Source organism: Plecotus auritus (assembly GCF_963455305.1).
Source record: "Plecotus auritus genome assembly, chromosome: 8".
NCBI classification, from domain to species: domain Eukaryota; kingdom Metazoa; phylum Chordata; class Mammalia; order Chiroptera; family Vespertilionidae; genus Plecotus; species Plecotus auritus.
In genome coordinates this window covers 147291533-147310989 of record NC_137782.1, presented here as the reverse complement: position 1 = coordinate 147310989, position 19457 = coordinate 147291533, and the positions used below count along the sequence as shown (strand labels likewise).

The 19457-nt window shown below is 39.7% G+C and overlaps 1 protein-coding gene across 22 annotated transcripts in view; it reads right to left on the bottom strand.

Annotated features, from left to right (window-relative positions):
* Positions 1 to 19457, bottom strand: part of NRXN1 (neurexin 1) — a 1052009-nt gene that overhangs the window by 105397 nt on the left and 927155 nt on the right. The window lies entirely within an intron of this gene.

Here is a 19457-nt window from a genome sequence, read left to right as displayed (position 1 = left end):
GACTATATTCGGAGATAGGGCTTTTAAAAGGTACTTAAGAGTAATGAGGTCATAAGGGTGGGGCCCTAATGCTGTAAGATTGTTGGCCTTGTAAGAAAAGGGAGAGAGGACCTCTTTCTTTCATCTTGTTCATGCACCTTGGAAAGGCCATATGAAGACAATGAAAAGACAGCTATGTACAAATCAGGAAGAGTGCTCTCACTAGAAACCAAATCAACCAACACCATGATCTTGAACTTTCCAGCCTCGAGAACCATGAGAAAATACATTTCTGCTGTTTAAGCCACTCAGTCTGTGGTATTTTGTTAGAGCAGACAGAGCAGACTAGTACAATGTGGAATCACAAATTCTTACTGATATTTTGTTATACTCATCATTATAGAAAGGCTGAGTTATTTCTAAACTGACATGTTTTGCCTCATGTGAAGGTATTTGTTTCTATAGTATTACCCAATTTTAGTAGGTGTAACTTTAAAGTGACTTCATATTTTTCTAACTGGGTTCCATGGATCAAGTCCAGATCTCTGAAACACTCAAATTGCATGCAAACTGTTCTGTGCAGTTTCCTGGGGGGAGATTTTGTATTTTTATTCATATTAACAAAGAAATGTGGTAAGAAAAATGAATACAAGGTGGTATAGACACTGTGTGGAGCTACCAGGGAGGTTCTATTAAGTCATGGTTGAGGCATTCACAGTTGAAAATAAGTGATTCAGTGAGAATATTATCTAATATTGGATATTTTCAATGAACAGTTGATGGTAACTAAGCTTGTCAATGAAGACCTTTCACTTGGCCTTTTTAATGAAATTATTACCTAGTTTCCTTTTCGAATATTCTACTTTAGGGCATTTACCATTATATAGCAGGTAATATAATTTACTTATGCATTTTGTTTATATTTTTCTTTGCTCACTAAAATTTATGCACCATTACGGCACAGTTTTGAATCCAGTGTGTCTACTGCTGTTTCTACACTGCCTAGTATAGTCTTGTTCCTACAATAAATGTTTCACAAGCATTTACATAGTAAATAAATGAAATAGTGTAAATACTTAAACATGGTAATGTGCATTGCTCACACCCATACAGATCTACTAGAGGCCTGGTGCACGGATTCGTGCACCGGTGGGGTCCCTCGGCCTGGCCTGTGGGGATTGGGCCGAAACAGGCTCTCCAATATACCTCAAGGGGTGATGGATTGCGAGAGGGCAATCCTTGGGTGACACACCCCGGAATCAGGCTCCCTCCTCTCTGGTTTCGGGTGTATCACCTGAGAACTGGAGCTGCCAAGTCACCGGAGCTCGGCAGCTTCTGCATTTAGTGTCTCCCCCCTGGTGGTCAGTGCACATCATAGCTACCAGTCGGCCAGTCACTTAGGCTTTTATATAAAAAGATACTTTAACTATTTGCATGATATTCCATTTTCTTTCTAAAAATGTATTTTCTTTGTTGACTTACCTGAATAATTCTATTCTAAAGCCTACTTCGATAATTTATATATTGTCTAATACATAAGTAGACTTTAGCAGAGGTGACTGGCCTGCATTAGAATATAATTCAAAACTAGAATTCATTAGAATTTAAACTTGGTTCTACTTGTCTTAAACAGAGTTAAAGCCACATGCCTTTCTTATATTTATATTTCATTCTTCAATTTCATCACAGAACAATGAGGATAAGTGATGCCAAAATGAGAACATTTTATTAACTGCATGTCTCAGGAAGAAATAAAAGCCAATGTAACTTGGTTATTTGCAATAAGAAGGCTACATATGGGGAAGTTAAATCAAAAGTTGGGATAATTTCCCAAACACATCTTTTTAGCTTTGTTAGGTTTCCCCTGGTATCTGCATTTGAGTATCATTGTTTCTGCTGTCCTAGGAATTCATACCACTTGAATCAAGATATCATATTTTCCTAGTTGGTGCAGGCGTTATATCAAAGTATTGCAGATTTGGTGGCTTATACACAACAAAACTGTATTTTTCACAGTTTTGGTAAGCGTTCTCTTGAGGTTGCAGATTGCCAACTTCTCATTGCTTCTTCACAAGGTGGAGAGCAGACATAAGAAGCAAGATCTCTTGTGACTCTCTTGTGGGCACTCATCTCATTCATGGGGGCCCTACCCTTAATACCTCATCTAGTCATAATTACTTCCCAAAGGCTCTATCTCATAGTACCATCACTTTGAAGGTAGGTTTTCAACATATGAATTTTGGTGGAACATAAACATTCCGTCCATAACACACATTCTCTAACTACTTGGATTTTCCTTCCCACATAGAGCTTCACTCGATCTACCCACTTACTGGAAGAGAAGTGTTCTTTTTTGTTTCTTGAAAATGTTATTAGATTGAGAATAAAAAACACCTGTTAACTTCTGCCAAATATTGACACAAATTTTATAGAAATATCAAGATAAATTATAAGCAAAATTCTGGAGATAGATTGCAATCCAGATAATATTCTCATCATCAGAGAAGAGAAATGATGAATGACCTTCTTGGAAGTTTTGACATTTTCTTTACCCTACGGCTTGAATGAGCATACATTGAAGGAGTAAATTATAACAACTGCATAGCATATTATAAGAGAAAATAACCTAAAATATGAAATTGAGGAAAATGTGTAGGTATGTAGGTTTATGTATAATGGAGACACAAAGAGTGACTATGACAGGTTTATTAAATCAAGAACATGAAAGGTTATAGATGTACCTCAAAAGAGATTCATGTACTTTGCAGTAGAGTGAGCTTTGAATAATGTGATCTTTGACCATTGAAGTTTGCTGATGAAGACCTCTAGGAAGGAAAGGGGAGAAAGCTAACTACAGCATCTTCTGTCTACGGAACAAAAACAAGTTAGCTGTTGTGATTCAGCATGTGCCCAGAAAGGAATGAATAACACAACCTTTATCTAGGAGACTGGGTAGAATGGACATAGCCAGTTTTACTATTGTTAACCCAAAATTGTCAGTTATTGATAAATCTGCCTATGCATTTGTTCATCTTCATTTGACTTGTCATTTATTAAAATGCACATCACATCACACATAGGCTGTTGTATGTCTGAAACATAAATATTACTATAGTTCATCCTCCTTGTGCTCAAGTACAAACATGGGCACAATTCCTGCAACTCCTCTCCTTGAATCTGGGCTGATCTTGTGACTTGCTTAATAAATGCAGTAGAAACAATGTTAGTTAGGCAAGCTCTGACCCCAAGGCCCAAGAGGTTTTGTATAGTTCCACTCTCACGCATGTAATTCTGTATTAAGATAGAGGATGAGGCACATGTGAAGCACATATAAGCTGTCCTGAGACATCTTAGATCAGCCAGTCCCTCGCCTATCTGGCATCAGATCATCAACATATGAACTAGTTGAACAACCATCCAGCTGAGCCCAGTGCAAATTGTAGAACACAGAATCATGAGCTAAATAATTGTGTCTATGTGACTAAGTTTTGGAGGACTTTGCAATACAGTAAACACTAATTGATACATGAAATGGGCCTGGAACTTAAAAATGGTGGGGACAGACAAATTTCTTTTAATCCAATTTAAATAGAATATCTATTTTTGCTTAGGGACAAACAGTTAACTTTAAAATTATAAACAAAAAATAGGTCATGATAACTACCTGAGGCTATTAAATGCCATATATGATTAGGTTTAAATGTAAAATGTTTCTCTTTTTTTGCTTTTTATTTTTGTTAGACTGAGTTTCTTGCTTTAATTATCATCTGAATTAATGTGCGAGTGATTCCCAAGTCAAGCTGGAATGTTAGGATATAGCTAATAACAAAAAATCCTCCTCTTCTTCCAACACTACTCTTACTATCTCTCTAATATTTCTGTTCCTTATTCTCTGGAACAAATTGAATTGGACCACGACAAAACTATACCCGGCTTTTCATTTTGGCTTTCCTCCATTGATGAATAGAGGGTTATGAAGTCAGAAATATAAGGCCATTTCCTTCTAAGATTTCATTAAAGATAAGATATTAGAAAGATTGAAGGCTATTTTGCTCGCTTATCACATCATCTAATTCTAACCATCAGAAATGAAAGACAATAAAATAATGCAAAAGAACTCAGGCCTTATCAACCATAAAATCATTTCGAATTTTTGTGATTGTTCTTTGAGCCCAAATGATTATTGCTAACCTTGGTCAAACTGGGCAGATTAAAAGATTCTTCAGCATACTCAAGAAACTGCTTCAGCAGGTTAATCTATCATTATAAAAGCATAATATGCAAATAGACCAAACAACCGAACAGTAGAATGACCATCCGGATGACCACGCTATGACACCCACTGGCATCAGGCCAGCCAAGGCAGGTGTGATGCAATTGGTCAGGGGCCTGGCCATGGCCCCATGATCACCCTGCAGAGGGAGACCCAGGCCACCAGCTGCAGAGCAATCAATCAATTGGGGGCTCCACAATAATCACCCCAAAGAGGGAGGCCAGGCCACTGACCCGCAGGCCACGGTAGGTGGGTGGGGCCTCCCTCTGTGGGGGCAATCCAGACTGTGAGAGGGTACAGGCTGGGTTGAGGACCACCCCCTCCAGTGCACAAATTTTGTGCACTGGGCCTAGTAAGCTAATGGAAGAGTGGGAAGCTCAGAATTCAGAAATGGTGAAAACCACGTATTGATTTCTTTATATTTTAGACTCTGTTAAAAATTAAAAACAAGATTAACTGTGGGCAGAGAGAAGACTCCTCATCTGTCATTTGAATGTGAAGAGAAGTTACTGGAAATACAGAAGTCATTCTTTTCAGCATAGTGAGTAATGGCAGTACCAAACCATCTAAATTCCTGGTGTCATAGTGACAGCATTAATGTCCTGTTCAACTTGGCAAAGAATATAGATGCTTTTTATGTTTCTCCCTCCTAAGGTACCATAGAAATAAAAGCTAGAAGAACAAAAGTGTGCAGTAAAATCCTTAACTGAGAAAAGAAAAAGTAAGCTTTTTATTTTTACAGTATGTCAGCAATTCTAAATAATGCCAGTAATAATATATTCCTCCAAAGAGAGGACCATGAGCACCGCCCCTCCCCACCTAGGTAAACCACAATAATCCCAAAATGATGAGACTCTACTGAACTTCTGGAAGTGTTTTATACCCACTAACCTGTAACAGTTAGGCAAAATCGTACTGCTTTAAACCCTTCTACTGTCCATCTTAGGGCCAACTATGGGAACTTCCTTCCTGGACTTATGTAAATGTCAACAGTACAAACTGAACTGAGAATTGTGCTTCCTATATACCATATCCATACCTTTAGCTTATATAAATATGGATATAACTTTTTAAAACACCTGTATTTAAAAGCTTTGTATTTACTCTGTATATGAAGGAAACACATTATTTTATTATCTTCCTCTATGTACCATCTTTGTTCTTGGTAAATATTGACCAATCCAGGAAAATTCAGGATTAGGCAACACACAGTATTTATCTCAGCACTGGAATGCGCCTTGTGTATGTACATTATAATCTATACTAATAAAAGGGTAATATGCTAATTAGACTGGGAGACCTTCCAGAAGAACTTCTGGATGTCCTTCCGGACAAAGCCATAGTGGCGGGGCTGAGGCAAAGGCAGTTAGGGGCGATCAGGCCAGGAGGGGAGGGCAGTTGGGGGTGATCAGGCTGGTGGCAGGAGGGGGGGGGGCAGTAGAGGGTGAGCAGGCCGGCGGGGGGGGGGGGCAGTTGGGGGCAAGAAGGCCAGCAGGGGGGAGGCAGATGGGGGTGAGCAGGCCAGCAGGCAGAGTGGTTAGAGGCACTCAGGCAGGTGAGCAGTTAGGAGCCAGCAGTCCAAATTGCGAGATCAGGCCTAAACCAGCAGGTGGACATCCCCCGAGGGGTCCCAGATTGGAGAAGGTGTAGGCCGGGCTGAGGGACACACACCCCCCGCACAAATTTCATGCACCGGGCCACTAGTTTAATCATAAACTATTTCCTAAGTGTCCACTTTGCAACAAGTACCATGTGAGGCACTGAGCATGCACAGATTAATAAGGCATAGGTCTTAACTTTAAGGTACTTGTCAAAAAGAAAACTAAAGTGAAGGTTATAAGCTCTGATAGATAGTGATGTACTAGTATTTAGCTACTTATCTGAATATCTTTTTATCTCCGCAGTGCTATGAAAACAGGAAATACATTATGCTTGGGGTTGTTTGGGGAAAGGTCTAAAATTAGCTTGCACCATTAAGATTAGCAAAGCTTTAGAACTTGACAAATGTAGAGCTAATGATTGATAAGATCACAGGTAGAGTTGCAGCACAGGAAAAAAGGAGGAACCAGGAACATGTCTGGCAGAGGAGGCAACATACAAAAGTGGAATGTTGCATTTTTGTTTAAGGAATATGAGTAGTTAATTATCGCTGCCATAACAATGACAAATTTCAGACGAGGTGCTTTACACGCTCTCCTTTTTTCCCTTTTCTGAATCAAATTTCCAAGTAATAAAGAATGCAAAGACAGACTGACAAGAGTATATAAGAAAATGAGGCAACTGAATAAAACATGGACAATTCCACTTACAAATGTAATAAAACTTCTATCCGAAACTATAGTAAAAATTCTTATTTTGGACAGTAAGAAAGCCATCAGTTCAAAACAGAGCAAGTGGGTCATCTGGCTGCCCTGTGATGTCTTACTTGTTATTGTGGGTTACAAGTTGACTCTCTCTGGATTTATTACTAATGGCCAGTTGCTGCTGAGCATGAAAATGTCAATGGCAGAAATGTCACCACAAAATTTGAAAGAATCTTGATGAATTCTTTTCTTTTCTGAAATATGGACATTAGAATCAGAGGATTTCCCTTCAGTGTGATGTGGACATTTTCTATTTCCTTTTGAAATTGATATTCCCTTTGGTTCTATGGACACAAGTACCGACACAGTATTCTAGCTGTGCATACAGGCTTCTGATACCCATTTAGGGATAACTTCTGTAGAGGTGATCTAAGAGGTGTAAGAAATATGAAAATGTGTTTCCCTTAAGTGTTCCAAGGTCAAAGTTTTACTGCCAAGTTTTCAATGCTGGGCTATATAGCGAAGATCTCAGAATAGGTAGCATAACATAGTATAGCAGATAGGCCCCTCGTGTGGTTAGCCTGCCAGTACTTTGGGGAATCTATAGTCAAATATATTTATCTTGTCCTTGGATGCCAATGGCCAAATTCAGGCCCATTGCTCTTATTTAAGATTTAGGTCATCCTGTGTGAATCTGCAATACCTAGAACAGGGTCTAATGCATAAAGGAAGAACGAAAAAAATTAAAAGGAAAGACGAAAGAAAAAATGGTGGCAGAAAGGGGACAGGGATACTAAGCAAAGAAAAAGTGACCACCTACTATGTTCCAGATGCTATCTATACTAATGAAGCCTTGTAATAACCTGGTTATTATTTAACAGGAAAGGAGTGAAAGACCAAATAATATAGTCATACCATTTACACAGCTTTGGCAAAAGACAAAACAAAACAAAACAAAAAAGCTGCATTTAACATTCTCCAAGTCTATTGCCTGCTGATTGATGGGGAAAGGGACTAGACAAAGACAGTTTAGAAGCATACCCAGTAAGGTCTGAGTGATGTGGGAAAATGCTTGCCAGTCAACCACACCTGGAAACAGATCATTGGCCAGAACAGGCTTGGCCACTGCAAATGTGGAAAATCTAAATAGCATATATACCTCAAGACAAAGGAGCCACTCTCTCTTGGCTCTAGGGTCCTGGCTCCTGTGACTCCTTTCGCAGAGGCACACCCCTCTCTGCCCACATGGCGCACGGCCATGTTGGACTCTGCACATGGACTAACAGGCTTTAATGTGGCCTGAATGCTGAACCACACTTAGTGACAATGTGGAGAGAAGCTCTGGGCACTGGCCTTGTTTTGGACTCTGCTGAACTCCCAGCTGCCCCTCTTTCAGGACTAGCTTGGGCAGGGGTGGGCAAACTTTTTGACTCGAGGGCCACAATGGGTTCTTAAACTGGACCGGAGGGCCGGAACAAAAGCATGGATGGAGTGTTTGTGTGAACTAATATAAATTCAAAGTTAAAGGATCGGAGGGGAGAGCAAGAGAACCCTCCGCTCTTTCGGCTCCGCGGGCCGGATAGAACAGCCGAACGGGCCGGATCTGGCCCGCGGGCTGTAGTTTGCCCACGGCTGGGGGAAGTGGGACATTGGAACCAGATAAATATAACTCCATGCCAGTAAAATCTTCCACATACCATCCTCCCGTGGGGGCTTCTGAAAATGCTTCTTCCGCAGCACCCCAAGAACCGCCACCCTCACTCCCATGAGTGATTGGAGAGTTTAATTCTCCAGCAATACTAAGACCTGTGCCTATGCAAGTTTTGGAGATGCTCCCAAAAATAACTGCAGGGTGGAGGGGGGCAATGGGAAAACAAAAAAGGGGACATGTGAAAGACTTTCAATAATAAATATAAATTAAAAAAAGTAAGTTTCCCATGATATTGGCTCATATTTTAGTCCATGCAATAGTCCAACACTGATGTCCAGACATGTAACAAATGGCAGCGAGGCTTCCTCAGCAGCCAGTCTTCTTTCCATGTAAGGATGAAGATGATTCAGCTTCCCCCACATGGCTTTCAGGGGAGTCTCCAGATCTTGCCTGACTAGGAAAATCCTAAAAGAGTAGAAAGGGGAATGAGGCCACCCTCTAACCTATCAAATCTATAGTTTGGATGATAACACTTGTTCTAGAAGAAGTTTTGCACAGAATGTGGGTAATTCCAGAGTCAGGGTAATGTCTAGCACATTGTCAACACTAGGGACATGTGAAATAATAAAAGTGTGTTGCTTCAATATGCTTGTTATTAAAAAAGGGACTAAAATATCCTCCTTCCTTTAAATTAGTTTCCATGTTTCAATTTTGTCAGTGATGCTGTTAATAACAGACTTTACATCTGTGATGTACAAAAGCTTTGCTATTGTTGATTTAAGGACCTTCATAATTTATGTATGGATTCACTGATAATCTAAATATCTGAGAAATGGTTCTTGTTTTCAAACTCTAAATCCTCTAACTAGATACCTCACCCTTATCCTGAAGAATAGAATACCTTGAAAAGTGCATTTTATATGTTAGGTACACAAAAAAAGTATCGGCTAATTTGTAATTTTATGTAGCAGCATCATGTATTTACAGGGAACATATGCCATGGTTGAAAAGATACACACAGACATACATGCATTCATATACACTGCTTATGTTTTGTGCAATTTCGTTTAGAATGCTTACAGGAGAAATCATTGGTTAACACTAATGCTATTTGGCTGCTTGGAATCTTACATTAAGAGAATAGTAATGATGAGAATTCAGTGAAAACTATTTGGTGTTTTATAAAGGCAGATTAATTAGCTAAACCTTCTCTTCTAATTAGCTAAACCTATATATATATATTGGGGAAATTTTCAGTAATGCCAACAGATAACAAAATCTAATATACGATTTAGGTGATGAAAATGTAAGAAATTATCATAGAGATTTAATCTTGACTTATTAGCTTACTGTTTTACATTTATCATGAAAGAAAAAAAAAGCAAGCATTGTTAGCACCAATATACACAAAATTATCTTTTTTTAAAAATTCTCAGATGATTTGTTTTCTTCTCTCCCTTAAAGAAGATTATTACATGTAACTGAGGAATAAATCAGTAGATATAATACAAACATACCTATGTATTTGATAACTGTAATTTCACAACACATAATGGTCCAGTCATTCGTAGTGCTGATCAACACTAAGACAAGAAAATAAAGCTATATTCTTGCTACTTCCACATTAACTAATTATTTAATAAAAATATATTACTTTGTCCTACAACTGAGACTAGAAATATCAAGAAGGTGCCACGCTCACCAGTCCTATCTAAGAAAATCACTGAAATTACTGCCACATATTAATTAGTCACAAAGTCTTAAGTCATTGTATTTCTCCAATGCTAATAAAGCTTATGGCAAAAGAGATTACAACAAGAATCACAAACCCAATTTAGTCCAACTCACAGCTGGGAGTATTTGATGCTTTCAATACCTATGTTGAAAAATGAGTTATATCATAAAATTTTAAGCTCCTTAATGAAAACATGTTATCAAGGACAGTGATAAGGAGTCATAGTTGTAAGAAGCAGTACCATACTGTGAATTAGCTTCTGAGAACAGCTGGGAAAGAGGGAGAGGAAATTTCTGAACTGCTCAGTCAATAGTCGCTTTAGATTGGCCGGAATGGTGGTGGGAGGTTGAATAAAATAATGCCGGGCATGGGGATCAGTAGACAGTTGTTCATTGTGCAGTGTATTTAAAGTTCATGGCTCTCCCCCACTAAATGCCAATGACAGCTCTCTCCCTGAGTCATCTTCTTCCCACCTCCCCCTCCCACAGACATATTCGAGGGGAATGGTGCTGCCTTCCAGTGGCGAACACCTCATTCAATAGAGAATTCAGCTCCTTATATGCCACACAATTGAAGCTTTGATTTAGAAACATCAATTCAGAGCTATTTCTTCAAGGGCAGAGAAAACAGCTTTAAAGGTAAAAAATGCTTTAATTTATACTTTGTACCTGAGGAATGCTTTTTGCACAAAACCATTATTACTATAATGGTTACATGTGTCAGACATTTCTTTATATGTTAGAATGAACTGTATACAATTTCCTCTTTTTTTTGGTAATAAAGAGTTGTTAAGTAGCAGTAATTTTATATAGTTCACATAGCACATTGACTCAATCATCACAATAGTTGATGAAGCCTTAATTTCCATTTTATAGGGAGAAAACAAAGATATTGAAAGGCTATGTAATTTGCCTAGGGTCCTGCAGACAGCATGTGGGAAAAGTAAGGCTGAGATTAACGTAGGCCTTCTGGCTACTGGAGTCAATGCCCCTGACCATCATACTCACTGCCCTAACACCCCATGACAGTGTTGCCTCTTTAGACTTCAGCTCCTGGAACATAGGTGAAGAAAGGCCTTTCCCTGCAGAGGACCCAGGTGTGAAATGGCAGGATCTCTAGAGGTCGCTGTAATGACTTCATCAGATCAGGGAGAGGAATGGAGCTAGACCTTCTAGTGAGGCAGATAGGAGGTCAACTCTGAAGGATGGACCAGGACAGTGGTTGGCAAACTGCGGCTCGCGAGCCGCGGTTTGCCGCTCTGTTGACTAATGAGTTTGCCAACCACTGGACCAGGAGGATCACCTAAGGAAGCTGCCCTTTCTCCTCACTACCCGAATGTGCTAAAAAAGGGAATGCCATGACCGTATCTGCATTTTTGAAAGAGCAATCTAATGCCTGGGGGGAGATCTCATGGAGCTAGTTACTATGAGAAGACAAGAAGTGGCAAGATTCTAAACAGGCCATTTTTAAGGGCAGAGGACCAGATCACCTCCAAGTACTCTGAAAAGAACCTGGCTGCATAGCCTGGGGTAGGTTCTTTCCTTCTCCAGTTTTCTCATGTGTAGAATAAGAATAAGAATACCAAGCTATACTTCATCTTTTCCCCACACACATATGTACCCTGAAATTTGATTTTAAGTCTGATATAATTAACCATTATATCATTAGTGTCTTGTGTCCATAGGACCACCCAGGACATGGCATTTTCAGTTCCTTCCTCCATTCTGGCCTCTAGTGGTCATGCTCCTACACAGCCTTTGGGCCAGATCCCATTTCCCTGTACGTGGCTGGGCCCCTGGGGTGAAGTTCCTTCTCATTGTGACTGGGTGAGGGTTGGGGGGAGGCACTCACAAAGATTGGGGTTTGCCTGATAGGTAGCATGAGCAGAATCTTTTCATAAAAGTATGTAACTCAGGTATCCAGGTGTTTCACATTCCAGGACTCCTCTGCTGGCCCTACAACTCCCCCTGAGAGATGGGCTGCCTCTGAGAAGAGCGGTCTCAGTGGCACCACCTAGGCCTGATTCCCACATTCTCTGAGCTGCTCCTGATGCTCAGTGCATCCCAGCCCACCCCCAGCCTACTTCTCCAACAGGACCCACCCTTACTGCTACCATACACCTGAAGCCACATAGCACACCACAGACTCCAACTGTGCCCTGTTTGCCTTCCTGGGGAAACCCACACTCCAATCACTCAGACCAGGCTCTAGCACTAGGCTGAGAGTGTCCTTCCTTAAAAACAAAATAAAACAAAGCAAACAAATCAATCAATCTTGTTGCCACTTTTGTGTTTTCCCCTGCTTTCTAGTTCCCTAATATAGCAGTTAGTTGCCACCAGTACTATCCACACTGGGTACAATCCTGCTGGATCATAGAATTGAGTCTGAATTTCAATATGCCAATGTTCTTTTATAATCAATGCCTATATAACTAACAATTTGTGCATGTCTATTCAAAAAGAATTCTCATTTCATGACCATCCCCCCACACAAGCCCCCTCTCCTCTCTGCTTTTTTCCTACTGCACTTGACATCCCCAGTATCCTCTTTGTTTTGACTTGTATTGTCCATCTTCTCCAACAGAAGGTAAGCTTTGTGCAGCAAAGTAATTTTGTTCAACACTGTATTTCCAGTGAATAGAACATTAACCAGTACATAGTAAGTTCTCAGCAAACATGTTTTAAGGGAATGGATAGATGGATGGGTGGATGGATATATTTGTATAGAACCATCCTTATCCAAAGATGTCTCAAAACCAAGGTTTTATCCACCAACAGTGAATACATCTAGTGAAACCTCTAGACCTCAAGGAAAATATACTGAGCAGGAGAATTTTCTTAAACTCTCTAAAATGTATATATTTTGGTCCTTTTGCTTATCAGCAATAAGGGGGAAAATACCTTCTTGCTTATCTCCATGTAAAATGACAATGAATTATACTTTTCTTACCCAGCACCATTAGTTTCAGGATCATGCCTTTCTATATACTTTAAAATATATTCCCAAGTGTTTTTCTTTCTAATATGCACTAAAATCTGCTGTAAAAATACACATTAATGTAAGTGAATTCAGCAGAATGATTGGACTTGGCAAAATAAAATTAATTATTCATGTCATCAGTATTTTCAAATGCAGAATGGTTATGAGAACATACATAATTATAAGTAATGCAATTATTTTTTTTTTTTTTTTTTTTTTTTTTTAAATATATTTTATTGATTTTTTACAGAGAGGAAGGGAGAGGGATAGAAAGCTAGAAACATCGATGAGAGAGAAACATCGATCAGCTGCCTCCTGCACACCCCCCACTGGGGATGTGCCCGCAGCCAAGGTACATGCCCTTGACCGGAATCGAACCTGGGACCCTTCAGTCCGCAGGCCGACGCTCTATCCACTGAGCCAAACCGGTTTCGGCTTAATGCAATTATTTTTTAATAATGAAGCCACTGTTAAGGCTCATTAATATTTTTAATAAAAAATAAAATATTTATTCTTTGAAGTTACAAAATGTATTTTGTTAATTTCAAATATTTTTGTGGAAATATTTGAGCACTCTACATTTTTTAAGCAAATAGTATTAATTTTTCATGAGTATATTGAAATCTGCATGAAGCAATAGTGGTGCCCAGTATATACAAACTAGAGGCCCGGTGCACAAAATTCATGCACGGAGGGTGGTGTCCCTCAGCCAAGCCTGCACCCTCTCCAATCTGGGACCCCTCGAGGGATGTCCTACGGGGATCGGGCCTAAACGAGCAGTCGGACATCCCTCTCACAATCCAGGACTGCTGGCTCCCAACTGCTCTCCTGCCTGCCTTCCTGATTGCCCCTAACCGCTTCTGCCTGCCAGCCTGATCACCCCCTAACCACTCCCCTGCCAGCCTGATTGATGCCTAACTGCTCCCCTGCCAGTCTGTTTGCCCCTCACTGCCCTCCCCTGCAGGCCTGGTCACCCCTAACTGCCCTCCCCTGCAGGCCTGGTCCCCCCTAACTACCCTTCCCTGCAGGCCCAGTTGTCCCCAACTTCCCTCCTCTGCTGGCCTGGTCATCCCAAACTTCCCTCCCCTGCAGGCTTGATTGCCCCCAACTGCCCTCCCTTGCAGGCCTGGTCCCTCCCAACTGCCCCCCCACAACTGCCCTTCCCTGCTGGCCTGGTTGACCCAAACTTCCCTCCTCTGCCAGCCTGGTCATCCCTAACTGCCCTCCTCTGCAGGCTTGATCGCCCCCAACTGCCCTCCCTTGCAGACATGGTCCCTCCCAACTATCCTTCCCTGCTGGCCTGATCGCCCACAACTGCCCTTCCCTGCTGGCCTGATCGCCCACAACTGCCCTCCTTTGCAATCCTGGTCCCTTCAAACTGCCCTCCCCTGCTGGCCATCTTGTGTCCACATGGGGGCAGCCATCTTGTGTGTTGGAGTGATGGTCAATTTGCATATTACTCTTTTATTAGATAGGATAGAGGCCTGGTGCACGGGTGGAGGCCAGCTGGTTTGCCCTGAAGGGTGTCCCAGATCAGGGTTGGGGTTCCCTTGGGGCATGGGGTGGCCTGGGCCAGGGGCCTGTGGTGGTTTGCAGGCCGGCCATGCCCCCTGGTGACCCAAGCGGAGGCCCTGGTATCTGGGATTTATCTATCTTCTATAATTGAAACTTTGTAGCCTTGAGTGGAGGCCTGGACCGGCCAGGGTGTGTGCAGAAAGCTTGGTTACCTCCATTGCCGGGGAAACCCAAGCCTCCTCCTTGCTCAGTGGCCACAGCCATTTTTGTTGGTATTTATTTATTTTCTATAATTGAAACTTTGTAGACTTGAGTGGAGTCCACGGCTGGCCAGGGTATATGGGAAGCTTGGCATCCTCCATTGCCAGGGAAACCCAAGCCTCCTGCTAACTCCGTGGCTGCAACCATCTTGTTTGGGTTAATTTGCATACTCGCTCCTGATTGGCTGGTGGGCATGGCTTGTGGGTGTAGCAGAGTGATGGTTAATTTGCATATTACTCTTTTATTAGATAGGATACTCTTGCTTGAATACTAGTTGTGTTTCTTTGTGGGACATTCCACAAGAATAAAATGCCATTGACTTCTATAGGACATTGCATATGTGAAATATACATCTCTCTGACAACCTAGCAATTCTTTTAAATACCCAACATTTCCTTTTTTTGAGTAGATTTGCTAACTCTACTCTGGGCGGGGGAGTGGGGAGAAAGAAAGAAAAAATTAAAAAGGCCTAACTGGAACCATAGACTTGTTCCAATACATTTCACTCATATTTTCTGATACAGCTCCACTCCATAATTTAATTTCTTACTAACAGTTGCAAACATAGTCTCTCCAGTCAAGAACCAGACTCTTCCAGAGCCTTCTTCTCTCTCCTTTCTTAAGATTTTTGAAATGAGATTAAAAACCCTATTGAGTCCTGAAACGAGGTTAAGATACCAGTCAGTTTCTGCGTGGAATATAAAGATAGGGTTTCACTATGTATTATTCTTATGAAGTATGATTTTCTTGCAAAGATGGATTTATATCTGTTGTTCAAGAAGATTGCAATATAATTTCTAGACTAAAATGGGAGCATTTGAGAGTAAAAAAGGGATATTATGAATAATAATTACACTAGGACATCAGGTACACGAGGTTATCAACCAAGAGGCATGGCCATGCTGTGTAAAAGTCAAGGATGAAATCTGAGCTTCATTAAATAATCATCAGAAGACCTAAGCACCTCATTGCTACAGACAATGAAATTTTAGAGCTCAGTGTAATTCGAGAGATTCCTGGTTCAATCCCCTTGTAACGAGGTAGCAGGCCAAAGTACAGCGAGGTTAATTAAGCAACTTGTCCAAGTTACACAACAAGGTAGTGACTGTGCTGAAAGTAGAAATCAGGTTTCCTGATTCACTGTGCTCCTTCCATCACACTGCACTCCCTTGAAGTAACAGGCATTACAATGAATCCATACTCTCTACAGTAGGTATATAGCTTGTAAACTATACTTAAAGGAAAGCACCTAAAAGATCACAAAATGTGATACAAAGCCTCCACCAGAATAAATGTCACCATCTTGATCTTAAAAGAAATCACAGAGTTCCACTCTCCTTTCTTTACAGACTGGCGACCAACAGGACTGAATATTGCCCTTTGCATGTTGGTTCACCTTTACTTATTTATGTAAAGCTACATATATACCCATAAGACATTGCCAAATTATACAGGAGTGGAGGGATCATTTAACAACCAGAAATAGTGCCTGAAATTCCTGCCCCTATCCCCAGGATGATATATCTTAGCATCCTGAAAATCTTTCTACTATCAAATATTTGCAAATCATCGCTTTCTGAGATTAGCATTATAGGAAATTTCTGTTTTTTGAGATGAGCATGTCTTATGGAAACATTTATATGTTAAGTATTCTAAGTAAAACAAATTTTATGAAGTTTATGTAATCCATATAAAAGGTATTAATATTGTTATACTCACATTTAAAAAGCCATTTAACCACAAGAGTTGGAAAATGTACTCTCTAGTTCATCATAGGAACCATGCCTTTCTAAAGTAAACATCGGTCTGAAAATTGTTCATTAATCAGGGAGGAAAAACTTCTTTTTTAAGATTTTTTTACTTTTAAGTGGCAATGTAAACAAGATCTTATGAGATGACATTTTGTTGAATACTATTTTATGTTCTGTGACTCTGTGAAAACCAAAAACATTTCTCCTCTACTGCTTGCCCTGCAGGATGGCCAAAAAAACCCTCATCTCATCTATTTGAAATGAATCCAATTTAATTCTGCTTGACCAAAAATCTGTTTCCATAGTTCTAAAACATGCAATCACCCCAAGGTACAGTGCCATTGCAGCTAAAGTGGTTCAGTGTTATCACTGAGGAAAATACACTTTGATTGAGAAAACAGTCCAGGGTGGTGTTTGAAAATAAAATGACCCTTGCTGGCACACAATGCAGTAAGGCAGTTGATAAAAGCGCATAGAGATGGTTTGTACTACGGACAGAGTTTAAAGGAAGCTGCTTCATCTGACCTGCAAAAATGGGTCAAAGTTTATTGTCCTGCAATTAGCATTATAAATCAGCTAAACTTCCAAGATTTTGACATGTATTAGTTATCTTTATAATTGCAGAGTGATTTAAAAATCAATTGTAAGGTAAAGAAAATTCACAACAAATTATTCTGTTACTCAAAAATAAAAAACTTCCTTTCTTTCCTTTGAGTCCCCCCATATACAGGCATTACCTGTAATCACATACAGATCATTATAAAAAAGACAATTTTAAAAACTATTAGTCCAACTTTAAGACATTGTTGCTATAATTGAATATCTGTAACATATTAATCCAAATTATATAATTGCTATATTTGGTCTGTCAAAAAAACCTAAAAATGTAATATCTCCATCTTTTAATGAAACTAGTAATCTTTTATTGAAGTCAATACCTCCTCAAATGAACCAAGTAATTACTAATTGATTAGGCCATTTACCTCTATAAAGCACTGCTGTCTTTAAACATGTTATAGCTTATAACAAAAAAGGCTCTTTTAATTGGCAATTAATGAGCAGTTAACTGTTTTCCTTTTATATTAATTAATATTATAAAATACATTAATTTTTATTTCTTCATTTTTAGGTGTTCAGCTTGCAAATAAAATAGCTATTTTGCACATTTTCTTAAAACATAATTTCTTAATATATAGCAGTTACTAATTGATAAAATACACAAAAACAAAGTTGAACATTTTTCTCCTTATTTTGGGATACATCTGGTTTACCTAGGAACTTAGGCACCTGTAATTTCATTAATGATGAAACAAAACTACTAAGAAAAATACCCAGTTCTTTCTAACTTTATTAATGGGAATGTTTTAACTCTGATTATCCTAGAATGCCCTCTTATGAATTACTAGAGGCCCAGTGCATGAAATCATGTGCAGGTAGGGTCCCTAGGCCTAGACTGCGATTGGGGCCACCTTCTGCCCGCTCGCCAGTCCCCAGTCCCGCCCCGCCACTGCCCACCCAGGTTCGCCATGGTTCCCTGTTTGCCATCCAGTGATCGGAGCCTGCGGGCTTGGGGGAGAAACTGAGAGGTGGTCAATGCACTTCATAGTGACTTGTCGATCAGTTGTTCTGGTCGTTATGCCATTATGGTCACTGGCCTTTTATTATATAGGATTTCACTTGAATGAAATAGTCTATCAATTGTTCTATGCTTCGTTTCTTCTATATATGATTCACCTTAACTTGCTTATCTATAACAATAAAAGGATAATACGCCAATTAGACCAGATGTCCTTTAGGATGAAGCCGGGGCTGTGAGGGAAGCCCGGGTCCCGGGTGCCAGAGGGAAGCTGGTGCCCGCAGCCGGAGGGAGGAAGGCCTACTCTTATATGAATTTCATGCATTGGGCCTCTAGTTGTTAAATAAACATTAAACCAACAACCACAGTAACTAATCACCAGTGAGCTATTGGAAAAGAATATCAAATGGAGCTGTTGAGCAAGAATAAATCTAAAGTCACAAGTGTTTATCCAAGGTGCTAAGTGTTATTATCAACAATCCTATAAACCCAAACAAGATCGAAAAAAAATCAACAAAATACACTCTAAGCCACATGCTTACTAAAACGTGTTATTCCATAAGGGCAGTTTTATTTGTTGTTGCTAACGTATCCTCAGTGCCAAACCAGTGTATTTCACATGGAGAATGATCAATAAATATATATTGATAAAGATCCTTTTAGACTGTCCATTTTACTTTGTGGCCAAATGGGGGGGAGAGAGAGAGAGAGAGAGAGAGAGAGAGAGAGAGAGAGAGAGAGAGAGAGAGAGAGACCGAGAGAAACGCGTGCATATATCCATCACAACAGTTATGAATTTACAATTTTTGATCATCTCTCTTAGGACATTTTCTCTTCCTCTATTCTTTCCCTCCACCTTTTCCTTCAAAATAAAAATCAGAATCTATTTTCTTCTTTCTCTTGTAAAAATATATTAATTAGTAGATAGGATACTGATACAATAGAATTCGCTTTCTTTTATTCTCTAATTCTGACACTTGTCTGTTTCAAACACATGAAATAAAAACAATTTAAAAATAATTTTGATCATTCTCACGTCTTTAGAATATGCGTTTCTAGAGAAATAATGTATTTGGAAAAGCTTTATATGGCACCCACTGAAGACACTCTTAAAAACAAAAGGAAACAATCTATTTAGGACCAAGGAGAACACACAATCTGACAATTAACAACAGAGTACTGACAAAGGTAATAAATGTCAATCAGAATGTAATAGCATTTCAACAGCATTCTAATAGCTTTTCATAAAATGTAAGCTCTATGAGATAGGTAGTTTACTTGTTTTCTTGTTCTTCCATGATGCAATGCCAATACCTAAACCAATGCCTGATACATGTTAGGCAATCAAGAAGTATACCTTGATTGAATTTTAATATACTTCCCTGTTGTACAAATTCAACATTTAAAATATGTTTTTCAAAAATTGTAGACATA